Source organism: Chiloscyllium plagiosum, unplaced genomic scaffold (genome assembly GCF_037043375.1).
Source record: "Chiloscyllium plagiosum isolate Xiang-an unplaced genomic scaffold, Cpla_swu_hap1 HiC_scaffold_12, whole genome shotgun sequence".
Classification (NCBI taxonomy): domain Eukaryota; kingdom Metazoa; phylum Chordata; class Chondrichthyes; order Orectolobiformes; family Hemiscylliidae; genus Chiloscyllium; species Chiloscyllium plagiosum.
Window position 1 is genome coordinate 27688949 of NW_028270150.1, and position 17207 is coordinate 27706155.

The window sequence follows — 17207 nt, forward strand, 5'->3', positions numbered from 1 at the left end:
AAAAAGCATATTTGCTTATCATTGAGTCATTAAATAAGCAGCACTGAGTACAAACTGTACACTCATTGTAATTGTATCATTTTCTTTTTTCCTTGAACTGTCAAAACAAAGCAGATGTTTCTCTAGCATTAATACGCAATATAAATTCAATCCTTGAAAGGCAATTGCTCTCTTTTTCATGCTATTGGCTTCAATCACTGCCACAAATTCCATTTCCTACCTGCCAACTCCATCCCTCTGCCGAGTACCTGTCTCAGGCTGAACCAGACTTTTTGCAAATTGATTGTTTCACTTGACATAACACCTGAATTCAGATAAAGAGTCAATGCAATTGAAATGTTCGCTTTGCTTTCTTCCCGCAGATGCTGCCAGAGGTGCTGAGTTTCTCTAGCAATTTCTGTTTTCCTTCCACCTTTCCGCTTTTCTTTCCTCCTTTAACCTGCTCCTTAAAATCTATTCCTTTGATATTCTGCACTAATATTTCCTTATATGAATGGGCCAGTGCCAAATTTTGTTTACTAGCTCTCTCTTGAAGCACACTGGAACATCTGCTTTAAAAATACAGTTTTTTTAAGTGCACGTGGTTGTTGAATAGTGCAGTGGCTTTCATATATTATGTTATTTGCTTCAGTGAGGGATATTAGGACTGTTAACATCGGATGTCAGTTCTTGGATCCAAAATAACAATTCACATGCAGATTTGAGTTCTTTCTAATCTGTGCACGAGTGTTTCTTTTCCTCAGCCTCAGGAAAACATCTGGTACTGTATTGACATTCACAGTTTGACAATACATCATTCTGGCTTCTGAGTGAAATTACCTTTTTAGTGCCATATTGTCAAGTCTCCTGCTTTGGACCCTTATCTTCAACTGGACACTCTTTTTTTTGATTCGCATTTGACTTTCATTCCGTCAATCTGGATTGGATTCAAGGTTAGGCATTATGGGAAAGGTGTAATGATCATCAGTGGTCTATCGGTCCCTGGATGACATTATTGCCTGTGAACACTGATTTGAATTCCACCATACCACTGGTGTATGTTATTAATTGATATGGATTTGAAAACTGGACTCAGTAAAACTTTCAGTGATTGACATAAGAACCAGCTGTTTTGTTTTGGGAAAGAAATCTACCATCCTTAATTGATTTGGCCTGCATGTGATTCCAGACCCATAGCAATATGGTTGATTCTTAGCTGTCTTCTGATATGGAATGTAACTCTGTTATACCAAGCCACTACAGAATAGCCTATAGGCTAACATTTGGATAGTTGTGATGAAACAATGTGGCTCATTACTGCCTTCTGAAAGGGCAGTTAGGGATGGGCAACAAATGTAATAGCACACTCAGTTTCTGTTTTCTCTTTATGCTCCTGTACACCTATATTTATTCAACTGATTAGAAATGTTTGTGCTAGGTGCTAATACTTGCACCCTGCCATCTCTCTATTTGTAAAAATTATACACTGAATTTGTGTATTAAATATTTTGAGGTTTGAATTCCAAATCTTTCACAATAAACCACAGAAAGTTATTTATGGATTTTTCCTGGTTGAAATGTTTATGAAAATAAGCATAAAATTTATCTTAGAGTCAAAGCAAAGTGCCAGAGTTGGAAACCGGTGTTGTGAATTGAACGCATGATATTTTTGTTTTTATGTATATGCCCAAGCTGCTGAATAGAACAAAATTGGTTATTATGAAAAAAAACTGTGGTAAATAGCTTCTCTCTGCACATGTTCAAGAAATACCTATGATAGATTGTACAAGGTGATGTGCAGTGACCTTCATTTTTTTCACCTTCAGAAACTAGGCAATTGCAAAGCTTGATAAGAAGTTAAACCAGTTCCTAGTCAGGGTACAAAGTAATATCTTTTTAAGAGGCTCTTTAAATTTTCTATTCTTTGATCTTTGGGGGTTGTTTTATTTTTCAGGGTGCTTATGCATTCTCACTAATTCGTTTATTAGGTGATACAGTTTGGTTACATGGTATGTGCCTTACACAGAAACTGGAATAGAAGAACTGATTAATATCCTCGAGAATTATCAACCTTCAGTAAGCATAAAGCCATAAGACACAAGTACAGGTCATTCTGCTATAACGCATGTTTCGTTAGAACATAGAACATTACATTCCTGATGCCCAAAACATCAAATCTCCTGCTCCTCACTTTCTCCTAACTTTATAGAGTAGTACAGGCCCTTCGGCCCTGAATGTTGCGACGACCTGTGAAGCCAATTTGAAGTCTATCTTAACTACACTATTCGATTTTAATCCATATGTTTATCCAATGACCATTTAAATGCCCTTAAAGTTGGTGAGTCTACTACTGTTCCAGGCAAGGCATTCCACACCCTTACTACTCTCTGAGTAAAGAACCCATCTCTGACATCTGTCCTATATCTATCATCCCTCAATTTAAACATATGTCCCCTCATGCTAGCCATCACCATCCAAGGAAAAATGCTCTCACTGTACACCCTATCTAATCCTCTGATCATTTTGTATGTCTCTATCAAGTCACCTCTTAATCTTCTTCTCTCTAACGAAAACAGCCTCAAGTCCCTCAGTCATTCCTCGTAAGACTTTCCCTGCATACTAGGCAACATCCTAGAAAATCTCCTCTGCACCCTTTCCAAAGCTTCCACATCCTTCCTATAATACGGCGACCAGCACTGTCTGCAATACTCCAAGTGTGGCTGCACCAGAGTTTTGTACAGCTGCAGCATGGCCTAATGGTTCCGAAACTCAATCCCTCTACCAATAAAAGCTAACACACCATGCGCCTTCTTAACAGCCCTATCAACCTGGGTGGCAACTTTCAGGGATCTGTGTACATTGATACCAAGATCCCTCTGCTCATCCACACTCCCGAGAATCTTACCATTAGCCCAGTACTCTGTATTCCTGTTGCTCCTTCCAAAGTGAATCATCTCACACATCTCCACATTAAACTCTATTTGCTACCTCTCAGACCAGCTCTGCAGCTTATCTATGTCCCTCTGTAACCTACAACATCCTTCGGCACTGTCCACAACTCCACCGACTTTAGTGTAATCCACAAATTTACTAACCCATCCTTCTACGCCCTCATCAAGGTCATTTATAAAAATGACAAACAGCAGTGGCCCCGAGAAAAATCCTTGCGGTACACTATGAGTAACTGAACTCCAGGATGAACATTTCCCATCCATCACCACCCTCTGTCTTCTTTCAGCTAGCCAATTTCTGATCCAAACTGGTAAATCACCCTCAATCCCATGCATCTGTGTTTTCTGCAATAGCCTACCATGGGGAACCTTATCAACTGCCTTACTGAAATCTATATACACCACATCAACTGCTTTACCCTCAATCACCTATTTGGTCACCTTCTCAATGAACTCAATAAGGTTTGTGAGGCACAAACAACCCTTCACAAAACCGTGTTAACTATCCCTAATCAAATTATTCCTTTATAGATGATTATAAATCCTATCTCTTGCAATCCTTTCCAACACTTTACCCATAACTGAAGAAAGGCTCACCAGTCTATAATCACAAGAGTTGTCTCTACTCCTCATCTTGAACAAGGGTACATTTGCTATCCTCTAGTCTTCTGGCACTATTCCTGTAGACAATGATGACATAAAGGTCAAAGCCAAAGGCTCTGCAATCTCCTTCCTGACTTCCCAGAGATTCCTAGGATAAATCCCATCTGGCCCAGGGGACTTATCTATTTTCTCAGAATTGCTAACACCACCTCCTTATGAACCTCAATCCAGTCCAGTCTAATAGCTTGTATCTCAATATTCTCCTCGACAACGTTGTCTTTTTCCTGTGTGAATACTGATGACAAACATGCATTTAGCACCTCTTCTATCTCTTTGGACTCCATGCGCAACTTCCCATTACTGTCCTTGACTGGCCCTTGATCCTACCTGCCAAAGATTTCCTTGATCCTACCTGCCAAAGATTTCTCATATCCCCTCCTGGCTCTTAGCTCTCTCTTTAGGTCCTTCCTGGCTAACTTGTAACTCTCAAGAGCCCTAGCTAAGCCTTCAGACCTCATCTTTACATTAACCTCATTCTTCCTCTTGATAAGCGATTCAACATTTTTAGTAAACCATGGTTCCCTCACTCAACCACTTCCTCCCTGCCTGACATACTTATCAAGGACACACAGTAACTGTTTCTTGAACAAGCTCCACATTTCACTGTGCCCATCCCCTGCAGTTTCCTTTCCTACCCTATGCATTCTAAATCCTGCCTAATCGCCTCATAATTGCCTTTTTCCCAGCTATAACTCTTGCCTTACTGTATATACCTATCCCTTTCCATCGCTAAAGTAAACATAACTGAATTGTGGCACTATCACCAAAGTGCTCACCTACCTCCAAATCTAACACCTGGCTGGGTTCATTACCAAGTATCATATCCAATGTGGCTTCGTCTCTTGTTGGCCCATCTAAATACTATATCAGGAAATCCTCCTGCACACATTGGACAAAAACTGACCAATCTAAAGTATATGAACTGTAGTGTTTCCATTCAATATTTGGAAAGTTAAAGTCTCCCATATCAACTACCCTGTTACTTTCGCTCTTATCCAGAATCATCTTTGCAATCCTTACCTCTACAAAACTGAAACTTCTCAGAGGCCTATAGAAAACTCCCAAGAAGGTGGCCTCTCCTTACCTGTTTCTAACCTTAGCCCATACTACCTCAGTAGACGAGTCCTCATCAAACATCTTTTCTGCCACTGTAATACTGTCCTTGACTAACAATGCCACACATCCCCCTCTTACCACCTTCCCTGATCTTACCAAAACATCTAAATCCCAGAACCTGCAAAAACCAATCCTGTCCCTGCTCTATCCCTGTCTCCGAAATGGCCACAACATCGAAGTCCCAGGTACCAACTCATGCTGCAAGTTCACCAACTTATTCCGGATGCTCCTGGCACATTTCAAACCACCTTCCTGCCTGCTAGTACACTCCTGCAATCTTGAAACCTTATTCATGACCTCACTACTCTCAGTCTCCTGGACACTGGAACTACAGTTTAGGTTCCCATCCCCCTGCTGAATTGGTTTAAACCCTCCCGAAGAGCATTAGCAAATATCCCCCCAGGATATTGGTGCTCCTCTGGTTCAGGTTAGACGATCCTGTTTGTAGAGGTCCCACCTACCCCACAATGAGCCCCAATTGTCCAGGTATCTGAATCTCTCCCTCCTGTACCATCCCTATAGCCAATGTTCAACTGCTCTCTCTCCCTATTCCCCGCCTCGCTAGCACGAGGCACGGGTAACAAACCAGAATGACAACTCTGTTTGTTCAACTCTAAGCTTCCATTCTGGCTCCTTGAATTTATGCCTTACATTCCCATCCATTCAGGACAGTGGGATTGGATGTAGGGTATTTGAATGCTCCTCCTGTACAATGTGGGAGGTAAGGGTCACCACTAGTGTCCCCACTGACTTCAACTTCAGGAAGCACACCCAACTCCAGTTCCTCGGAAACTGTGTTAGAGCACTGGAGCTGGAGATAGATGAACTTTGGATCATTCAGGAGGCTGAGGGGGGTAACACAAATTTGTTGTTGTGCAATTGACCAGTTGGGGATACTGTTTCTAAAGCTCAGACTTTTAAAAGGTGTGTTGGCTGTAACACAATTACATCGTCAACACTTTAAGCGATCTTTCCAAAGTGCAATTTTTCTGTAATGCAGGGTTGCACAGTGCAACCATCACGTTATAGAAGATCTACTACTAAATCATTAATTTTCTCAACACCAAAGCACCTAATTAGCACAGGACAACAGACATAAGGTCACAACAGTGGTTACTTTTTCAAAATAACTGAAGAAGGGTTGTACCCGAAACATTGACTTTTCCACCTCCTGATGTTGCCTGGCTTGCTGTGTTCTTCCAGGCTCCTGCTTGTCTACTTCAGGCTCCAGCTTCTTTGTCTTTTTTCAAAATAACTAACAGAGTCTAAAAAGCCATTGCCAGAAACATACCTTCTACAAACTGATGAGGACATACCTAATCTGTTTCCATTGCCTATGCATAAAGCTGGAAGAATTTAACTCACTGTTTTACCACAGGTCAGATTTCAATCAAAGATTTAAAGTTAACAATTAGTGTCGTACTCATTATAATAACATACGCTACATTTTTCCCTGTGTTGATGTGCCTGCACATATACACCCTTAAGCTATAGAATCACAGCATCCCTATGTGTGGAGACAGGGGCTTTGGCCCATCGAGTCCATACCAACCCTCCAAAGAGCATCCCACCCAGACCCAGACCCCTACCCTATACCTGTAACCCTGCATTTAACATGGCTATTCCATCTAGCCTACACATCCCTCGACACAATGGTTAATTTAGCATGGCAAATCCACATAACGTGCACATCTTTGGACAGTGGGAGGAAACTAGAAGAAACCCACATGGGCAAGAGGAGAACGTGCAAACTCCACATGGATAGCAATCTGAGAGAAGAATTGAACCTGGATCCCCTGCACTGTGAGCAGCAGTGCTAACCACTGAGCTATCGTGCCACCAGTAGATTTTATATTTATTTGAAAGGGGTTTAGTGCCATGGTCAGCACGTCCTCCCTTAACCAATATCATATGAGCAAAGCATTCGATCACATAACGAGTTTATTGGATCTTATTGTGTGAAAATTGGCCATGTGCCTCTTTCCAAAGATAATTAACTAGCTGTGAAGCACTATGGGTTCCATCGGAGACATGAAAGGTGCATGAAACTTTGTACTTTAATTACTTCCAAATACTCAGATGTTTTCTGAATTCTTTTTGGCTAAGGGTTACCTCGTTCTCAGCATTTTTGATTGTACTGTTGAAATGGACACAACATTTCATGGAACATGGTTTGACATTAAAAACAGTCCAATCTAATTGAATAATATGGTAAAGTTACGGACATAGAAAGTCGACATTAAATGGATCAGTGTAGCCAACAAGGGGGAGTCTACAAAATGTGCATTTTGGGAGCAGGCATCAAGGAATCTGCAAATCTGCCAATACATTTAATGGATTATTATGAGCAACAACAGCATCTTGCATTTATTTAGAATCCCTGGTGTAAAATAGCGCCTTAGTGTTCCCAGTGATTGAAACAATCTCTCGGGATGTCAAAACAAGTTACCATATGGAAGAGATCACTGACTCACCCTTAATTTCTTCAGTATCTCACGGGTAGCGTAAGGTTCAAATGTTGTACCAGATGTGTACAATGCAGAAGTCTGTAATTGTTCCTTTCATTTTTACTTATTGGAACTTCAAGTTGTAACCGAATATAGTGTCACAATTCACTGGGCTTGTTCTGAAATGAAAAGATTTTAAGATAACATAAAATTCCCCAATTTACCTGATTTTTAGACCCACGTTGAAAGAAAGCAAGGACAAGGTGTCTGTACTTAGTAAGAGTTACTACTTATTGCAAGTACAGTAAACTCTAGGAACAAGTAAACAGTTATTAACCATCAGCATATAAACTACAAATTAGAAAAACTCTAATCCCCTTATAAGATTTCCCCTTCCATTCATAAACACAGATAGACAAGCAGACAGGGAAAAATGGAAGGAAAGTTAGAAGGCAGTTCATGGTTCCTATTCATGGGTTGCTGAGCTGATTCCGATAACCCTTGTACTGGTCTGAATATTGTTTTTCGGTCGTCTTACTCCAGCTGCTTCCAGAAGGTTTTCAGGAGACAAGGGAGATGCTTGCTTGTAGAAGATCTCTGAGGAGAAAGTGAGGTCTGCAGATGCTGGAGATCAGAGATGGAAATGTGTTGCTGGAAAAGCGCAGCAGGTCAGGCAGCATCTAGGGAACAGGAGAATCAACGTTTCGGGCATTAGCCCTTCTTCAGGGCTAATGCCCGAAACGTCGATTCTCCTGTTCCCTAGATGCTGCCTGACCTGCTGCGCTTTTCCAGCAACACATTTCCATCTCTGTAGAAGATCTCTGACTTATCAATCAAAGGTCACAGATTAGATTAGATGATTAGATTCCCTGCAGTGTGGAAACGGGTCCTTTGGGACCAACACGTCCACACTGACCTTCCAAAGAGTAACCCACCCAGAACCATTCCCCTCTGACTAATACACCTAACACTACGGGCAATTTAGAATGGCCAATTCACCTGACCTGCACATCTTTGGACTGTGGGAGGAAACCGGAGCATCCAGAGAAAACCCATGCAGACACGGGGAGAATGTGCAAACTCCACACAGACAGTCGCCCGAGGCTGGAATCGAACCTGGGACCCTGGTGCTGTAAGGCAGCAATACTAACCACTGAGCTACCGTGCTGCCCCTATTACAATAAAATTGCTGAATGAAAGACAAACTGGGTTTTCTTCAGGTTTAAAATGGATTTTAACTGCAGAGAACAGAGAGACGTCCTGTTCTGGAGGACGCTCCTCTCTACCTTGTTCCCTGTCCCAAACTGTGAACCTAACATCCAACCACATGGTTGTTGACAGGCAAAAAGCTTTTGTTATTGATAGCAGGTCATCAGTCTATAGATCAATCGACTTCTTGTTGCCACCCAGCTGCAACCCCTTTGTTCCAGTTCATCTGCAACGCAAATTTTAATTCCTGCTTGTTCATACAGCTGGTTACATAATGATTATCATAAGTTGCTTTTCAAAGCATGCAGCAATCCTTTAAACTTGGTTTTAAAGTAGGTTTTTTTCACTGTCCACAATTTTAAAAAGCACAAAATCAAAAAGGCAGTCTTTAGCATAGCTTCTTTTTTTATTTGACAATTTTGGGACTGAATTCATTAAGATTTCTGTAGTTCTTAAAATGGGTGTTCTTCACTGATGGGTGTGCCTGAAACAAGACCCTTACAAAGCTATATACCCCAAGGGATTGTGCACTCTGGTGAAATTGATCCTTTGGATATAGATTGAACCTGGGATTGAAAGCAGAAACTCTTCAAGAGCATGCTGCCTTTCTCTCAGCATAAGGGAATTTTTGTAGAATTGTAGAATTTTACAGTCAAGAAGGAGGTAATTCAACCCATCATGTTTGTACCAGCTTCCAATAGAGCTACCTAGCTAGACCCACTCTTTGGTCATAATTCCATAGCTCTCTAAATTCATCACTTACAAATATATATTGATTGCTGTGGATATGAAATCATGTAGGGGTATTTAATTAAGAATTTGTTGAGGGTAGAAGTTAGGATGATTCAGCTCAGCATCCTTGTGATTGTGAGTAATGTTACATTGAATAGTAGAAATGAACAGGATTGTGTACAGGCAAGTTGATTCTTCTAAATTAGATTTGAAGCATTTCTTTATGGGCTGTGAATAATACAGCCCTGGGTCCATTTATTAACCATCCATAGCTTACCTGCAAATAAGATGCGTTGTCTTCCTGAATCACTGTAGTTTCTGTGTTGATGCTGGACATGGTATTCTACCATGGTCATCATGGAAGAGTGGTAATTATACATCTGTGATGCTGGTGTGAGAATCTAAGGCAGAGTAGTATTTGGGTCCTAACCCTGTAGCAGTGGGACTATGGTTGGGATCCTGGAGAGAACCCAGTTCCAAGATTTCCGTTCAATGAGAAACTTAGCATAGAACATAGAACAATACAGCATAGAACAGGCCCTTCGGCCCTCAATGTTGCGCCGACCTGTGAACTATTCTCAGCTCATCCCCCTGCACTATCCCATCATCATCCATGTGCTTATCCAAGGGTTGTTTAAATTTCCCTAATGTGGCTGAGTTAACTACATTGGCAGGTAGGGCATTCCACGCCCTTACACTCTCTGAGTAAAAAGCAGCCCGAATAGTTGGGCTGGCTAATCAGTGTCTGTGATTTGATGATGGTTGGCAGCTATCACTCTGGTAGTAGTGAGAGTTCTGTCAAAGAGCCTGGGACACAGGAGGAAGGAACACAAAGAAAGCGAGAGAAGGCTGATGGTATGCAAGATTTGTCTTTAACCTAAACTTTCCAGGACAGCATGAGAGACTACTGTAACAGAAAGCCTGTGTCTCAAGAGGCTCTATGTCTCACCACTCTTCCATGTAAAGGTCAGATTGCCTTTAGCTTATTCACCCCTGGAGTAATTGAAATAACTGATGAAAATGCCTGATAATTGTCTTCCTGCTGCATGGTTCCCAATATTGCAGTCAATTTGCCTCTAGATAAAGTAACTGGATTGGAACCAGGAATACTTGGCAAACTGGCCCCATACCTTCTCTCTCCGATACCACCATTCCCTTGGTATGTAACATGAGTTCAAATAGCACAACAGTATTTTTGCAGTTATGACAGTCTACAATTTCTTTCTCTTGGTTTCACCTCTGCTTTTCCTAAATTTTAAGGTCTGCAGTGCCATTTGGTATTTTGCCAAAGTAGTCAATTGTTGTATTGAGCCAATTTGGATGTTGTCAAGCTATTCATAATTGAGTCCAATATTGTTCTGGCAACCAAAACTATGCACTTCTGATATAAGCCACTGAGTATCAATCAAGAACCTTAGCTGGTTTTGGTTTTCCTCCCCTGGTTCATAGTTAAAGACTTTGGCTTGTTGAATGAGAGAAATGCCAGCAGTGTAGTGTTTCCAGCAATACTGCCTCTGTCTTGGGATAGATTTTATGTCCAAGCAGCCTGTAGAGACTGTTATATTTTAAACATTTACAGTAACTGCTATGAGTAAGATCAGAACCTTATTTTACAGTCAAAAAGTGTGGCGCTGGAAAAGCACAGCCGGTGAGGCAGCATCTGAGGCACAGGAGAGTCTACAATTCAAGCATAAGTTCTTCATCAGGAATGTGGTGGGCCCTGGGGGGAGTAGGGGTGGGGGCTGAGTGATAAATGGGATGGGGGAGTGGGGCTGGGCGGAAGGTAGCTAGGAATGCGATAGGTGGATGAAGGTGGGGATGATGGTGACAGGTCTGAGAGGAGGGTGGAGTGGATAGGTGGGAAGGAATATTGACAGGTAAGACAGTTCAAGAGGGTGGTACTGAGTTGGAGGTTGGATCTGGGATAAGGCAGGGAGAGGGGAGGGGAGAAAAGTTGTGAAATTGGCATTGATTCCGTGTGGTTGGAGGTTCACGAGGCGGAAGTTGAGGTGTTCTTCCAGTCGTCGGGTGGCTCAGATTTGGCAGTGGAGAAGGCCCAGGCCTTGTATGTCCTTGGTGGGGTGGAAGGGAGCGTTGAAGTGATCGGCCACAGGGTGGTGGGATTGTCTAGTGTGTGTCCCAGGGATGTTCTCTGAAATGTTTCTGTCTCCAAAATGTAGAGGAGACCACGTTGAGAGCAACGGACACAGTAGATGAGGTGTTTGGAGTTGCAAGAAAGTCTCTGCCGGATGTGAAAGGATCCTTTGGGACTTTGGATGCAGGTGAGGGGGGCGGAGTGGGCGCAAGTTTTACACCTCTTGCAGTGGCAGGAGAAGGTGCTGAGAGTGGAGGGTGGTTTGGCGGGGGGGGGGTGCATGGACTTAATGAGGGAGTCACAAATGGGACTGCTGATAGTGGTTGGGAGATAAATATATCTCTGGTGGTGGAAATGGCAGACGATGATGTATTGTATCTGGAGGTTGGTGGGATGGAAGGTGAGGACCAGGGGGATTCTGTCCTTGTTGCAGTTGGAGGGGTAAGGTTCAAGGGCGGACGCACATGAAGTGGAGGAGATGCACTGGATGTCATTGTTGAACAAGTGGGAGGGAAAATTGAAGTCCTTTAAGTAGGAGGCCATCTGGGATGTCCTGGATTGGAATTGGTCTTCCTGGGGGTAGAAGCAGAGGAATTGGGAGTAAGGGATCACATTTTTACAGGAGATGGGGCTGTGAGGAGGTGTAGTCCAGGTGGCTGTGGGAGTCGGTGGGTTTGGAATAGATGTCCAATGTCATGACTGCCTGCTCCTGCCCTTCCGAACTTATCTCTGTTTATGATCAAAACGTCGACTCTCCTGCTCCTCAGATGCTGCCTGACCGGCTGTGCTTTTCTAACACCACACATTTTGACTCTGGTCTCCAGCATCTGCAGTCCTCTCTTTCTCCTTATTTTACAGTACTGTACGTGAAGACAGATTTTCGCCTCACTTCCAATCAGAATAATTAGATTTTCTATTTTTTTTAACATTTATATGAGAGGCATGATTTACCTTGCTTTCCTCCAACTACAGGGACTCATGTTATGATCAGGCACCCATACTACTACATGTACACTTCTTGTTTTCACATATTTTTTAAAATTGTAGAACAGTTACTCAAGTTATGCAAAATTTTATGAAAAATGTTATCCTTATAAGTTTGAGTTTGGCTAGATATTGAGAGATTTAGCCAAGTCTATCAAATTCCATATCAAACAAAGAATTTTGGAAAGAATTATTAGGTCTGTGCAGAGGGAAACAGAGAAAAAAAGCAGTTTTTCATCCCCCAATGGAGGTACAGATTCAGTGGCAAAATGCTAAACATAGTTTTGTTTTCATTGGAAAAGCAATGTTACTGTACCATTGTGACCCCACTTCATTTCATGTTGCCTTTGGGTAGATGGGCAGGCCTTTGGTGCAAAATGCATATGGTTCCCGTCCATTGGCGGAGTCCCCAATATTAGGGCTCCAGGAAAATTGTGTTTGCTCCCAGACACTATTTTGATGTGCTTGTATGGGATTTTAAAACCCTTTTAAAAAAAAACCATATTGACTTTGTGGCAACTGCATGGAACCTGCTGAGGATTCAGAAACATTCTTATAGGTGTGTAAAAGTTTTTTGACCTCTTCAAACATCACCATTACATGGTATGCTATGATATAGATGTATTTTAGAGAGATGATTTATCATGGGGATCTGTCCTGCAAAGGTAAATTCAACCTTACATTGACCAACGTTGTGGTATTGTTATCCAGTGTTACAATACTTTTCCAATTGTCAGAAATGGTATGATGCATTAAAGGATTTTTTTTAAAAAAGGCTAATGAACCTTGCTATAGTACTTTATGTTGGGATTTAGATTGACTGGCAGTGCTGACTGTTCAAAAAGAAATCCTTGCGTTTGAAAATTTAAAACAAAATCTCTGGACTTGCTTCCCTCCATTGATTGATTGATAATGAAATGAAAATGAGCCAGGACTCTGTTCTCAGTTTCAGGAAATGTAGCTCTAAGGTTTTGATATGACAACGGTAGCCATTTTGAAGGCTTGGGAGAATTTCAAAATGAAAATTAAGTTCTGTTCAGCAGGTCATGTATTGATCCAAGAAACTATTTGAAACTTTGAGAGCCTGTACTAACAGAATATGCATTAGATGTGGTTTCTTGTTTGTTTGTAAACCTATAGACACTTAAAGGATTGTAATTTTAATTTACACTGGAGTAATTCTGTGTTCTAGGATCAATGATGAGGTGTGGAGGTGGCATGGGGGTGCCATAAACATTTTGAGGGAACATATGGGGAACATTGAGAGGTTGAGGGAGCAGATGTTGAGGCATATATCACTTAAGAAAAGCATAAAAATTAGTGCAAGTTGCTCCCGTGTCAAGATATGCCGCAATTCTTTCACACAACTCATTATGGCTCATGTTGCTCAGATTCATATGCAATTTCACCCATTGTATTTTAAAAGAAAGTTCCATTTGGTTGAACCCCATCCTCTGTCCTAAATCCTACACTCAACATTTCACTGAACTGGATTTATCTGATTGAAAAAAGTACTTTGAAACAAATTGCTTCAACTATGCTTGAGAGACATTTTGCACTAATAGTTTTGCAGTTGTAAAGGCATTTATTACAGAAATGTCACTGTGAAGGAGAAGTCATCTCTACAGTCTGTATTTCCTCGCATAAAAGTGATCAACATCAGTCTACTCTTTCTTGTATGATCATGTGATGTAATGCTTGAGTACAACCCCAGTTTCAGTAGCACATAGAACATAGAACAATACAGCACAGAACAGGCCCTTCGGCCCACGATGTTGTGCCGAACACTTGTCCTAGCTTAAGCACCTATCCATGTACCTATCCAATTGCCGCTTAAAGGTCACCAATGATTCTGAATCTGCCACTCCCACAGGCAGCGCATTCCATGCCCCCAATACTCTCTGGGTAAAGAACCTACCCCTGACATCCCCCCTATCCCTTGCACCCTTCACCTTAAATTTATGTCCCCTTGTAATACTCTGTTGGACCCGGGGAAAAAGTCTCTGACTGTCCACTCTATCTATTCCCCTGATCATCTTATAAACCTCTATCAAGTCACCCCTCATCCTTCGCCGTTCCAATGAGAAAAGGCCTAGCACTCTCAACCTATCCTCGTACGACCTATTCTCCATTCCAGGCAACATCCTGGTAAATCTCCTCTGCAACCTCTCCAAAGCTTCCACATCTTTCCTTAGTGGGCGGCACGGTGGCACAGTGGTTAGCACTGCTGCCTCACAGTGCCTGAGACCCAGGTTCAATTCCCGCCTCAGGTGACTGACTGTGTGGAGTTTGCACATTCTCCCCGTGTCTGCGTGGGTTTCCTCCGGGTGCTCCGGTTTCCTCCCACAGTCCAAAGATGTGCAGGTCAGGTGAATTGGCCATGCAAAATTGCCCGTAGTGTTAGGTAAGGGGTAAATGTTGGGGAATGGGTCTGGGTGGGTTGCTCTTCAGAGGGTCGGTGTGGACTTGTTGGGCCGAAGGGCCTGTTTCCACACTGTAATCTAATCTAATCTAAATCTAAAATGAGGCGACCAGAACTGCACACAGTACTCCAAATGTGGCCTTACCAAGGTCCTATACAGCTGCAACATCACCTCACGACTCTTGAATTCAATCCCTCTGCTAGTGAACGCATAGGCCTTCTTACAAGCTCTATCCACCTGAGTGACAACTTTCAAAGAGCTATGAACATCGACTCCAAGATCCCTCTGCTCCTCCACCTTACTAAGAACCCTACCGTTAACCCTGTATTCCGCATTCTTATTTGTCCTTCCAAAATGGACAACCTCACACTTGCTAGGGTTGAACTCCATCTGCCACTCCTCAGCCGAGCTCTGCATCATATCTAAGTCCCTTTGCAGCCGACAACAGCCCTCCTCACTATCCACAACTCCACCAATCTTCGTATCCATGTTTCCGGTTTCCACTTAACTTTCAATACCAAGAAGAATTTTTGCATGAAAATATTTAGAAACAGGCAAAGGCTATTAACCCAAGTCTTATCATGAGTGATAGATCTACTGTAATTTTTCTGCCTTGCACTATTTCTTGAAATCTCTTCCCTTTTCAGCATTAAGTCTTGAGACCTTTTAGACTGGGCACTTCAATGGCTTTTATGGATAACTGAGTCCACAACTCTCGTTGCCCTTTTGTTGAGAAGGTGTTTCTGGCTGACATTCTTAATTTTTAACAGGCATTGCTGTTATTCAAATCTAGAACCATTTTGGTTAGTGCACCACGGTTCTGTAAATGTCACTTTGGTCATGAGCTTGTTAATTGCCACGTTAACATGCTGCAGTCCTCTTCTTTTGCTTTAACTGACATTTATTTTGTGACTTTTACACCCTTGAGACATCATAAATTGCTTTGTAGCCAATAATTTAACTGTGCATTACACTCACTGTTACATAGGTAGTCAAGTTAACAGGATTGAACAAAACAAAGTCCAGCTATGCCATAAGTAACCAGTGCATGCATTTTTACTGGGGCTGGTTGAGGCAGTGAACTTTGTTTTCTTGGGGAAAAAATGTCATGCAATCTTTTACATCCATTGAAGGAGAAGGTTTAATATCTCAAACTGGAAGAATAGTTTCAACAATATAAGTCTTCCTAAATGTTTTCAAAAGAGTGATAAATTGTACTGTCAGCAATTGACAGCAAATGCTGATGTGGAAAGAATTTATTAATTAGTTAAGGTCCTCTACACTCCACATGTACACAAACACAAAAATACACACACCCATTCTGGTAGAGTTCTGATATTTAAATGACAGCTTTCCGCACTGACTTCAGCCTCGGTTCTTATTTCTGAAACAGTCTGGCAAGTTGCATACATTTAATTTTACTGCAGCTGGAGTGGAACTGGAGTTGAGGACAATGTTGGTCACAAGTATCTCAGCACAGGAGGAGCAGAGGAACATGTGAGAATGCATTAGTTGAAATAAGAAGAGAAAAATTATATTTCTAAACAGTAATCAACATGAAAAGGCAGGGCCTTGTAAAAGTGGAAGCTTTGCAATGTTGACTTGTCTCTTAAAAGGAGAGTCCTTTTTTAAAGTAGAATTTTGGGAAGTTTCGTCTTGTTTGTCTTTTACACAAGTGTACATGCACCTTTGCCAAGTTATTCATTATCCATGAGCAAACAGCTAAAGTCTCAAACCTACAACTCTGTCCCCTTGCATAATGTTTCTTGACAGCCCGAGACGATCCTGTACACGGCCCCTCTCATTTCCTGTTTATTGCTCAGTTTTCCAATCAGTGATTCTTAATCTGCAGTCAGTTGATCTCTCACCTCTGTTTTAAAATAACTGCTGCAAGTAGAACTTTACGAGGATCCCCAGAGTAAGAGGCAGCAACTTCCTGTTTGAACAGTCCTATTTTAAACCTGCGCTGGAGTGGGCATTTTGTAGCTGAGTGCCACCACAGCTCCTTGTGTGGAAGGTTTATCCTCATGGTTCGTAGCACCAGTCTGTCAAGTCTGCAGCCCAGATTTCAATCCAAACCAATCCATTGTGCCAGTTGTAAAGCACAATATGCACTATGTTTTGGGCACTCTCGACCTATAGGAGTTGGATATGGATCCACAAATTTATCATTTGGTCTTGAGCTGATAATCGTATTGATCAATAGCTGTGTGGTGAGGCAATCAGAGGGAGTTTTTGGGCTAAGGCAGATTGTTGAGAAGTAATAGAGAAATAAATTCTGCATTTTATAAATTCTCCATTATTCCCATCATAGTTCTAAAAAACTACAGATGTATATTTTTTCATTTTTGATAACATGATAACCACAGTCCAGTGTTACTGTCTATTCTTTGATGTTTGAGTAACTGCAGTGCTAACCCTCTCATTTCTCAAATTTTACTACTCACTTGTCTTCTCCTTTGTTTAGTCGATTAGATGAATGTTATTGTATAAACAGTGCTGCTGTCTTCAGCAAAGAACTGGTTTGGGCAGGTAGGGTCTGGACAATTGATTTCTGAGGAAGGGTCACTGGACCTGAAACATCTTCACAGCTACTGCCAGACCTGTT

The 17207-nt window shown here is 41.8% G+C and overlaps 1 protein-coding gene across 4 annotated transcripts in view; it reads left to right on the forward strand.

The window, feature by feature from the left end:
• Positions 1 to 17207, forward strand: part of mrps6 (mitochondrial ribosomal protein S6) — a 91455-nt gene that overhangs the window by 61806 nt on the left and 12442 nt on the right. The window lies entirely within an intron of this gene.